We start from the raw sequence: 11,855 nt of genomic DNA, 5'->3' as shown, positions 1-11,855 counted from the left end.
CTAATAAACTCCCACTGCTTTCCATTCTGCTAGCAAACGTGCAATCTTTGGGAAATAAAACGATCACCTACACGGAAGATTAAACTACCAACAGGACATTCAAAACTGTAATATCTTATGCTTCATGGAGATGTGGCCGAATGACAACATGATCAACATACAGCTGGCTGGATATACGCTGTATCGGCAGGATAGAACAGCGGTGTCTGGTAAGACAAGAGGCGGCAGACTATGTATTCTTGTAAAAAAAAGCTGGTGCACGATATCTAAGGAAGTTTCAAGGTTTTGCTCGTCTGAGGTACAGTATCTCATGACAAGCTGTAGACCACACTATCTACCTAGTGAGCTTTCATCTGTATTTTTCGTAGCTGTCTACATACCTCCACAGACTGATGCTGGCACTAAGACCGCACTCAATGAGCTCTATTCCGCAATAAGCAAACAGGAAAACACTCATCCAGAGGCGGCGCTCCTAGTGGCCGGGGACTTTAATGCAGGGAAACTTAAATCGGTCTTACAAAATTTCTATCAGCATGTTAAATATACAACCAGAGGGAAACAACTCTGGACCACCTTTACTCCACTCACAGAGAGGCTTAGAAATCTCTCCATCGCATCAATGAGCGGGACTCTAACCTGGACGCTTATAAGAAATCCCGCTATGCCCTCTGATGAACCATCAAACAGGCAAAGCGTGTGTGTGCTACTCTCTGTTGTCATCATCTATGCATAGTCACTTTAATAACTCTACCTACATGTACATATTACCTCAATTACCTTGACTAACCGGTGCCCCCGCACATTGACTCTGTACCTGTACCTCCCTGTATGTAGTTTTGTTATTTTACTGCTACTCTTTAATTACTTGTTACTTTTATTTGTTATTCTTATTTTCATTATTTTTTTAAATTTAAACTGCATTGTTGGTTAGGGGCTCGTAAGTAAGCATTTCACCTGTTGTATTCGGCGCATGTGTCTAATACAATTTTATTTTATTTGAATGGCACACATACATAATCCATGTCTCAATTCTCTCAAGGCTTAAAAATTATTCTCTAACCTGTCTCCTCCCCTTCATCTCTACACTGATTGAAGTGGATTTAACAAGTGACATCAATAAGGGATCATAGCTTTCATCTAGAATCACCTGGTCAGGTTGTCATGGAAAGTGTTCTTAATGTTTTGTACACTGTGTATTCCCTGATTTTCTGTGGGCTGTGACTTCTGGGTAAGTCTCCAGTTCTAAGAATAGTACCCATGTTGACCCACTTTCTCCCAAGACACAGACTGTACAATCAAACCACTCCAGACAGACAGGCTTGTTAGTTTGGGAATGCACTTCCTTGCAGGGAGAGTATCAGAAATGGAAGTACCTTAGCACGCAATGGGAGATGGAAAACATGGGTTCCCTTTCAGTTGGTCACTCTGTATAACATATTATGGGGAGTCAAGGACCAATCATATTCACCTGAAGAAAACTGAAATTCGCACAACGGGCCAATGGATGCTGAGCCCGCCCCCCGAAGCCCTGCTTTCTGGCTATAATACCATGGCTCACATTAATTTCCTAAATTCTTTGCTCTTCAGCTCGCCTGAAGGAAGAACTTGTCACACAATTTCAAACTTAAGTGTTTGTTAGTGGGGAGAGAGTACTCGTCCCCCTAGATGTTATGAGTTTTGGGTCTTGGTATCAGTTTTTGTGTTTGCTAAAAGATTTTGCTCTGCTTGTGTAGCTAATGCATACTTGGCCAGTGGTAAGAGTAAGTTCAAAAAGGCTAACCAGCCGAGTTTGAACATAAGACCGTGCCCTATGGCATGTGGTTTCACAATGAAAATTGATGATAATCACAAGTACTGCCCTGTTTGCCTGGAGTGGAATCACGTTCAGGAGGCTTCGGCTCAGACGAGGTCGTGTGACCATTGTCTCCAGCTGGGTTCAACTTCCATTGGGCGTCGGGTTGACTTTGAGAGAAAGACTGGGTCCGCTGAAGAAGGATCTTCTGGTGAAGCAACCTCGGGAATGGGGTTGTCTGAATGAGGTTGTCTGAGGCAGGGAGAGAGCAGCAGCGGTGGTCAGAATTGATAGGGGTGTCATGGCAGCTGAGTGAGGCTCATTCTGGTTTCTCAGGAAGTGTTCAGAGTCCATATTCTTGGGATGATCTACTATTTCTGGTTAGCTCTGGAAGGGTTTCAAAGTGTCAATTGGCATTGGATTCAGGAGGGGAAGAATGAACAATTGGTGGTCAGTGCGCCTTTGATGGAGCTGTGTCTTAGGGCGGCAGATCACCTGGGAGTGGATTTGCCGTCTTCTCCCCCACAGCGGAGTTACTCTAGGTTTGGGGGAAGGTCTTTACCTTCTGTCCCTGCAGCGGTGAAGCATCACATACCCCTGGTTAAAGATTTCACAGATGAGCTAAAGGCGACATGGGATTCCCCTCATTCAGCCAGGCTGGGGCTAACAGGTTACGGCGAGTTTATGAATGTAGAGGGTATGGAAGAGGCGGGGCTCATTTGCACACCTCCGATGGATGGAAAGCTGGTGAATTACTTAGCTCCCCAGGCTTACAATCCTAGCACGGTGCTTCCGAATAAACAGTTCTGGTACTCAGCGGATCAGATGGACATTGAATGTGTTCACAATGCTGCAGATGTGTGTCATATTGATTTGCTGATTTTGTGCTGTCTGTTCCACTGTAGTATCCTGGCTGTGGGGAAAGGTATGGGGGCGACGGTGGTGGCTCAGTGCCACATCTGGTTGACGTTGTCCCAGATTCCTGAGAGGGACATGCAGGTTGAACCAGTTTCACTAACAAGATTGTTTGTCTCGGCTATGGAGTCCTTACAGGCCCGTTTCAAAGAGAAACAAAAACAGGACGTAGCTCTACGGGGTCCCACTAAAATCCTTCCGCCAGTGGCGGCTCGGCAGTTCCCCATGGGTGAAAGAAAGGGTCCAGGACAGAGGTGAGTTTCCTTGGGCCAGGGTTTCGGCTTCGAGGTCGGTTTCTGACCATCTTGGTTTTTCTGGGCAGCGGCAGACGTCTTGGCACGGTCGCTGTGTTGTGTCAAAGGAGAGGTGAAGCAGAATCTTCCACGGCACTGAGGAAGAAGCAGGTCTCGCGACCCTAGCTGAAGGCTGGATGAGGGGTGTGTTCTTGGGGCCCTCCTCCCCAAGCATTTACTCTGGCAAGAGTGTTCACAAGTTGCTCGGTCAATTGGAGCAAGTTACTGGTTGCCAAAGTCCCTAAACCCGGTGTGGGCCGGGTATCAGAATGATGGTATAAAGAAAGCTCATTGTTTCAACCCAAGGTTCCTCGGTGTTCAGGGATATCGAAAGTGCGGTATCGTCCAGGTGTGTAATAAACACAGTTTCTTCCCTACATACAGACACACGGTTGTCAAGAGTGGTGGATTTGAAAACAAGCATAACAAACAAAACAAAAATGACAGTTGATGCATCCTAGCGAGTGGTTCACGTCCATAGATCTGAAGGATGAGTATTTTCATGTGGCTATACATCCTCCCCCAAAAAAGTTTCTGAAGTATAATTTCATGGTGTGGCCTGTACATTTCTGGTCCCGCCTTTTGGGCTTTCCCTATTGCCCCGCACCTTTTCTATGGTGATGGAGGCGACTTTGGCACCGGTGCGGTGCCAGGGGTTCAGAGTATTGGCCTGTCTGGACGATTGCCTGGTCATTGCGGAGTCGAGGGAACAGGTGAAACTCCACACTGCCACGCTGGTTTACTATATTTAGTCTCTGGGGTTCATAGTGAATCACAAGAAAAGTTGTTTGACTCCGGCTCAGCGCATTCAATTACTGAGTCTCATTCTGGACTCGGTTCTAAAACATGCGTTTTTGCCTCAACAGAGGAAACCGTGCCTGTCTGGCACAGTTCCAGCTAGGGCTATCGGTGCCTTGTCGCTTGTGCCTGCTGCTATTGGGTCTAATGTCCTCTATGGTAGCTGTGGTGAATGGGACTGCTGTTGATGCGTCTGTTTCAACACTGGGTGATTGCTAGACGTCTGGATGCATTTCACCACTGCCATCGGTTGCTCAGTGTATCCCCATCATGACTAAGGGTGTTGACTCCTAGAAGGGACAGGCAATTGCTGTTGCAGGAGATTCTGATGTTCCGGGTAGTGTCCCGTAGAGTTATCACGAAAGACACATCCTAACTCAGCCTGGTCTCATAGACTAGACGTAACATAGTACATGTAAATCCGGGACACTCAAATTAGTATGATATGTTCCGTTGGTAGGGTTACATACATAAGCTAGCTAATATTAGCCACCTAGCTAGAATTAGTAACATAGCACATGTTTTGCAGATTCATAACATATAATACAAATTGTAATTTGTAACATATCATACCAAATGGGTGATGGACAACTACAAATTAATACATACCATACGAAAGGTAACATATCATACTAAATGGAGTCACGTGCCGAAAAATACAAAATGCTCTGAGACCAGGTTGCCTTACTAGGATGGCGAGTGCTGTGTGTGGGCTTAGGTCAACAGTGTAAAGGGTGCTGCATATCAATTACCTAGAGCTACTTACTGTTTTGCTAGCACTGAGGCATTTCCTTCCGATGTTGGATGGCCAGTGTTTGTTGGTAAGGTCTGACAACAGGGGGTGGTCTCTCTCCTAAACCTGCTCGGTTATCTGCTCAAATGGAGCAGTGCACATTTTCTGTCACTCAGGGCGAAGTATCTTCCCGGATCTCCCAATGTGGGTGCAGATCTACTTTCAAGTGGGGGTCCTATCTCTATGGAGTGGAGACTGCATCCCTAGGTGATTGCCCAGATATGGGACTGGTTCGGCAAGACCGGCGTAGATATTTAGGCAATTGCGAGAAAATGCACATTGTAGTCTGTTCTTCTCAATGAGGTATCTGGGCACTCTGTTGGGAACGGATGCTTTGATGTATCAATGCCCTGCTCTATGTGTTTCCTCCGGTGGACCTGATTCAAGCCAATTCTGGTGGCTCCCCTTTGGCCAAGACAACCCTGTTGTAGGGGGGGGGGGGGGGCTTGTGGAGGGTTCTATGTCATCGGTTACCTATTGTCCCATGCGCATGGGAGAGCTCGGCATCCACAACCGCAGATATGGGATCTGTGGGTTTGGCCCCTGTAAGGTTGAATTTGATGGCAAGGGGTTTATCCTCGAACGTGATTAGGACTATACAGTGGGCGTGTGCACCCTTTAGAAGGTTGTAGACATAAAAGTGGCGAGCATTTGAGAGTTGGTGTCAGATTAAAGGTGTTCTTTTCAGAGCTCTTTGGTGGACATTCTGTTGGACATTCTGTTGGACATTCTGTTGGATTTTTGAGCAGGGCCTTTCTTCTTCCACATTGAAGGTTTATATGGCCACCATGTAGGGATTAACGGCTCTACCCTGGGGTCTCATCCTCTGGTGGTGCGGTTCCTGAAAGGTGTGCATTGGCTCAGATCAGTGTCTAAGCCCATGGCATCAAACTGGAACCCGACTTTGGTCCTGGGCGCTCTGTGTGAGCGTCCATTTGATTCATTGGAGTCTGTGGACCTGAAGGTCCTTTCCTACAAGACTACCCTGCTCATGGCCTTGGCCTCTGCCATTGCCCATTGGGGATCTCCACGCACTATCAGTACACACTTCCTGTTTGGTAACTCCAAAGTGATGTTAAAATCTATTGCAGCTTTTGCTCCCAAGGTTATGCCATTCTCTTACAAGGTCCCTGGCTTTTGAGCTGTTCCTTTTCTCACCTCCTCCATTTGCTTCCAGTGAACAATGGAGGTTGCATGGCCTGTGTCCGGTGCGTGCTTTACCCACGTATATGGATAGGATCAAGGATATCTGTTTTTGTGACCAGCTTTTTGCCTGTTTCGTTAATCCAGCTCGGGGTAGGACGCTTTCTAAGCAGCGTCTTTGTCATTGGATTGTGGAGGCATATCTCCCTGACACATGGGGGCGTGGCGGCTACTTGGGCATTGTTCAGGCGCCTGGCATCTGATATCTGTGCTGCAGGGAGTTGGAATTCCCCACATGTCTTTGTGAGATTTTATCGCTTGGACGTAACTGCTCCATGTGTGGCTCATAGTGTTCTTATGGCTGGGTCCGGGAGTGGGTGTTAGGCAGCGTGCTGGTTGCACATGTATCCAGGTTACCACAGTTCCCTGTGAGTTGTAGCCTTGGGCTGCGGCAGCATGTAAAGTGCACACTATCAGGGTAACCACAATTTCCTTTGGGTTTGAGCCTTGGGCTGCCATGGCAGCGCCTGAGTACCCAGTTTTCAGGTTGCTGCAGGTTTCATGTGGGTTTGAGCCTCGGACTGCAATGGATCATCAACTCTGGTCGATGTTATTCAGTGCGGTTCCTTGTACGAATTCTGATATTTCAGGCTCGAAAAGTAAGTATAGTTCTTGGAACCGAGGCATGGCAGCATGGCAGTGCGCATAGCCAAGTTGCATCAGGTTCAGGTTCCCTATATGGGTCTCTGACAGTTCAGGCCTCACGAGGCTCTGACAGTTTGGGCTTATACCGAGTGACAAACTGAAAGGGAACGTACTGTTTTGAATATAACTACTGTTCCCTGAAGGAGGGAACGAGGTATAACATATTTTGGTCCCACACCGTCAGGGGGTTTGGGCTCGCTGAAGAGCGGTACTGAACTGAGGAAATCAATGCAGGCCCTGGTATTATAACCAGGATGGTGGGGTTTCAGAGGGCGGGCTCGGCATCCATTGGCCTTGTTGGGCGTGATTTCCGTTTTCTCCAGGTGAATAGGATTTGTTGTTGACTCCCCATAGTATGTCATACCTCATTCCCTCCTCCAGGGAACAGTAATTATATTCATAACTGTACGTTTTCCCCACATTGATCTATAGCACATACAGTGCCTTGCGAAAGTATTCGGCCCCCTTGAACTTTGCGACCTTTTGCCACATTTCAGGCTTCAAACATAAAGATATAAAACTGTATTTTTTTGTGAAGAATCAACAAAAAGTGGGACACAATCATGAAGTGGAACGACATTTATTGGATATTTCAAACTTTTTTAACAAATCAAAAACTGAAAAATTGGGTGTGCAAAATTATTCAGCCCCTTTACTTTCAGTGCAGCAAACTCTCTCCAGAAGTTCAGTGAGGATCTCTGAATGATCCAATGTTGACCTAAATGACTAATGATGATAAATACAATCCACCTGTGTGTAATCAAGTCTCTGTATAAATGCACCTGCACTGTGATAGTCTCAGAGGTCCGTTAAAAGCGCAGAGAGCATCATGAAGAACAAGGAACACACCAGGCAGGTCCGAGATACTGTTGTGAAGAAGTTTAAAGCCGGATTTGGATACAAAAAGATTTCCCAAGCTTTAAACATCCCAAGGAGCACTGTGCAAGCGATAATATTGAAATGGAAGCAGTATCAGACCACTGCAAATCTACCAAGACCTGGCCGTCCCTCTAAACTTTCAGCTCATACAAGGAGAAGACTGATCAGAGATGCAGCCAAGCGGCCCATGATCACTCTGGATGAACAGCTGAGGTGGGAGACTCTGTCCATAGGACAACAATCAGTCGTATATTGCACAAATCTGGCCTTTATGGAAGAGTGGCAAGAAGAAAGCCATTTCTTAAAGATATCCATAAAAATTGTCGTTTAAAGTTTGCCACAAGCCACCTGGGAGACACACCAAACATGTGGAAGAAGGTGCTCTGGTCAGATGAAACCAAAATTGAACTTTTTGGCAACAATGCAAAACGTTATGTTTGGCGTAAAAGCAACACAGCTGAACACACCATCCCCACTGTCAAACATGGTGGTGGCAGCATCATGGTTTGGGCCTGCTTTTCTTCAGCAGGGACAGGGAAGATGGTTACAATTGATGGGAAGATGGATGGAGCCAAATACAGGACCATTCTGGAAGAAAACCTGATGGAGTCTGCAAAAGACCTGAGACTGGGACGGAGATTTGTCTTCCAACAAGACAATGATCCAAAACATAAAGCAAAATCTACAATGGAATGGTTCAAAAATAAACATATCCAGGTGTTAGAATGACCAAGTCAAAGTCCAGACCTGAATCCAATCGAGAATCTGTGGAAAGAACTGAAAACTGCTGTTCACAAATGCTCTCCATCCAACCTCACTGAGCTCGAGCTGTTTTGCAAGGAGGAATGGGAAAAAAATTCAGTCTCTCGATGTGCAAAACTGATAGAGACATACCCCAAGCGACTTACAGCTGTAATCGCAGCAAAAGGTGGCGCTACAAAGTATTAATTTAAGGGGGCTGAATAATTTTGCACGCCCAATTTTTCAGTTTTTGATTTGTTAAAAAGTTTGAAATATCCAATAAATGTCGTTCCACTTCATGATTGTGTCCCACTTGTTGTTGATTCTTCACAAAAAAATACAGTTTTATATCTTTATGTTTGAAGCCTGAAATGTGGCAAAAGGTCGCAAAGTTCAAGGGGGCCGAATACTTTCGCAAGGCACTGTAACTAGTCTCAATACTGAAGTTTAAAATGTGAAATGCTGTTGATAGTGAACATATAGTTTGCAGCATTGTACAATGGTATGAAAGGAATATAAGTCTCTTAATGTTGAAATAACGTTTAGTGTGATAGTGTGAACTGACCTTATTTATAGGCTGACATGTATTTAGATTATTATTATTAGTTATTTGTTATTGTTGTTTACATTTTTTATTGACTAACATGTATTATCCTATCGTTTGGCATGGTATAACCCTCCTTCACTTTTACTGGTCCTCATAACTACCTATCCATTTAATTTTGTTAGAAAGATCTGCTATTACCTTCAAATCAACTGTTATTGGTCACATGCCTGTATTTAGCAGATGTTATTGCGGGTGTAGCGAAATGCTTGTGTCAGAAACTGACAAATGTTTTGGAGCTTCCAAAACACTAGTCTCCAGTGAGAGGGAATAGGGATGGGTGAATACAGTAACAATGATTTATTAATTACACCCTAATTTGATATGGCTTGGTTTGGTATGCTTGATATCACAAATGTGATGTGAAATGTTTGCAAACTTCAAAACCTGAAACGAAAGCTGCTCCAAAACGGATAAAATGGAATGTTCAATGATTCAGCAGTGTTTTTATATGCTGTTGAAAACATTGCTAGATAGATGAATGCCTCGTGTGTGTGTGTGTGTGTGTGTGTGTGTGTGTGTGTGTGTGTGTGTGTGTGTGTGTGTGTGTGTGTGTGTGTGTGTGTGTGTGTGTGTGTGTGTGTGTGTGTGTGTGTGTGTGTGTGTGTGTGTGTGTGTGTGTGTGTGTGTGTGTGTGTGTACTGCTCTACAGTCATGAAGAGACTTATAAGCTATACATTACAGGCGGGAATAGTACAAATGTCCAGTCATTATAGTACACTGATTACATTCTGAATGTTATTCTAAATCTCACACAAATCAGGATGAATCAAAAGGTAAGTGGATAAATTAAGTAATTCATAACAATCCCATTTAACCCAAAAGCAAAGAGCCAACAGCAGAGGGCAGTGTGCCACACAACACAGCATGCTAACCAACCTCTTTTAGCTCATCCTTCTCTAAAGTATCATCCGTCCGTGGGTTTAGTTGGATCGTTTTGCTCATCCTACCTTTGAAAACAGACTGGTCTGTGGGGCTGTGAAATCATTCTGGCGGCTCAAAGAGAGACATATCGACTGTTCTTTGGCACTCATCCTCCTCTCGCAATGTCTGTTCTGTCAGCATCCCCAACTCCATCCCACATAGCACCCTAAATTATTTGCTACAGTAAAAACAGATTGCCCAACTACCCCCCCCACCCCCACCACGACAGGGGCTGACAGCTGTATAGCCCTGCTGTGCCAGAACCCCCCCCACCACGACAGGGGCTGACAGCTGTATAGCCCTGCTGTGACAGATTCCCCCCCACCACGACAGGCGCTGACAGCTGTATAGCCCTACTGTGACAGGATCCCCCCACCCCCCACCACGATAGGGGCTGACAGCTGTATAGCCCTACTGTGACAGAATCCACCCACCACGACAGGGGCTTACAGCTGTATAGCCCTACTGTGACAGAATCCAACTGTGTTGACAGTGACCCCATTATGACATGGCCCTCAGCCAAACGCCCGGCCTGAGTCTCTGTGGCAACGTCTTAATTAACAAGGTTCATTAAGACTTGTGATCCACTCTGAGTGGTGATGACCGATGTTACGGGTCATGATGCTCACTGACCGAGAGTAACTTCTGCTCTCTCCAGTGAACTGTTGACCAGCTGAGGGGAATGACCTTTACTCTCTCACACAATCTCCTCGGGGGAGGACACACACACACACACACACACACACACACACACACACACACACACACACACACACACACACACACACACACACACACACACACACACACACACACACACACACACACACACACACACACACTACACACAATAATTTAATGGTTTTGTGCAGTTCTTGTTTACATATTGTAAGCAAGACACTGGACAGGCTGAAGTAGACCTTGTTGATGGCTAGATTTATTTTAACATTCACTGCAATTATGCTTGACAGCAGTTGTGTCTGTGTCCATAACATGCTTCACTGATTGAAATAAAAGCTCCTACTGTATGTCTGTACTGTACATTCAGCAGCTCAAAGGCTAACATGCTACCTCAGCGCTCAGTAACACATATTGCAGGCTGATTGATTAAGTGAATTGGAGTGTTTCAGCCTTTGAGGACCACAGTGTCTGCAGCTTTTTCACTGTACCTCAGGTCTACTACTCCTAATTATTTGGCCAGAAAGTCACCTCCTCCCCTCTTCCCAGTGTAAATCAGCCACTGTACTAATCGACCATTAACTGAGAGGTAAAGCTTTAAACCTGCAGACCTCATGCATGCAGTTAACCACCATTGATTTACCTGGGAATAAACTCAAACTTACTCTTGCTGAATGTAAAATGTCTTAACAATTACAGTATGCCCTTATTTTGCCTGAACAGAATGTGGAGGCTCTCTGTACATACAGTATTATAAACTCAATACTGTATTAACCAACCAACATCCTGTCACATTTTCCTGGGTCAGAAATGCAGTCACCTCATTTATTGATGAGTTTGTCCTAGTTTTGTCAGTGTTTGTTTTGTGGGCTGAACTTCAGGGAGAGGCAACAGTGACAGATAGAGTCAAAGCAGTATCAAGGTACAGTCTGAGACAGCACAGCACAGATGTCCCTCATTAAAAAACAACTTGCTGAGATCTGTCCTTTTAATCGCTGTCGTCTGTGTCCTCCGAAACAGTACAAAAAGGCAGTTTGCTTTCTGAATATACAGTTGAAGTCGGAAGTTTACATACACTTAGGTTGGAGTCATTAAAACTTGTTTATCAACCACTCCACACATTTCTTGTTATCAAACTATAGTTTTGGCAAGTCGGTTAGGACATCTACTTTCTGCATGACACAAGTCATTTTCCCAACAATTGTTTACAGACAGATTATTTCACTTATAATTCACTGTATCACAATTCCAGTGGGTCAGAAGTTTACCTACACTAAGTTGATTGTGCTTTGAAACAGCTTGGAAAATTCCAGAAAATGATGTAATGGCTTTAGAAGGTTCTGAGTGGCTAATTGACATAATTTGAGTCAATTGGAGGTGTACCTGTGGATGTATTTAAAGGCCTACCTTTAAACTCAGTGCTTGACATCATGGGAAAATTAAAAGAAAATCAGCCAAGACCTCAGAAAAAAAATTGTAGCCCTCCACAAGTCTGGTTCATCCTTGGGAGCAATTTCCAACCGGCTGAAGGTACCATGTTCATCTGTACAAACAATAGTACGCAAGTATAAACACCATGGGACCACGCAG

This window comes from Oncorhynchus clarkii, chromosome 19 (assembly GCF_045791955.1).
Source record: "Oncorhynchus clarkii lewisi isolate Uvic-CL-2024 chromosome 19, UVic_Ocla_1.0, whole genome shotgun sequence".
NCBI lineage: Eukaryota > Metazoa > Chordata > Actinopteri > Salmoniformes > Salmonidae > Oncorhynchus > Oncorhynchus clarkii.
The sequence above is the reverse complement of the archived record's forward strand: the minus strand, read 5'-3'. Positions refer to the sequence as shown.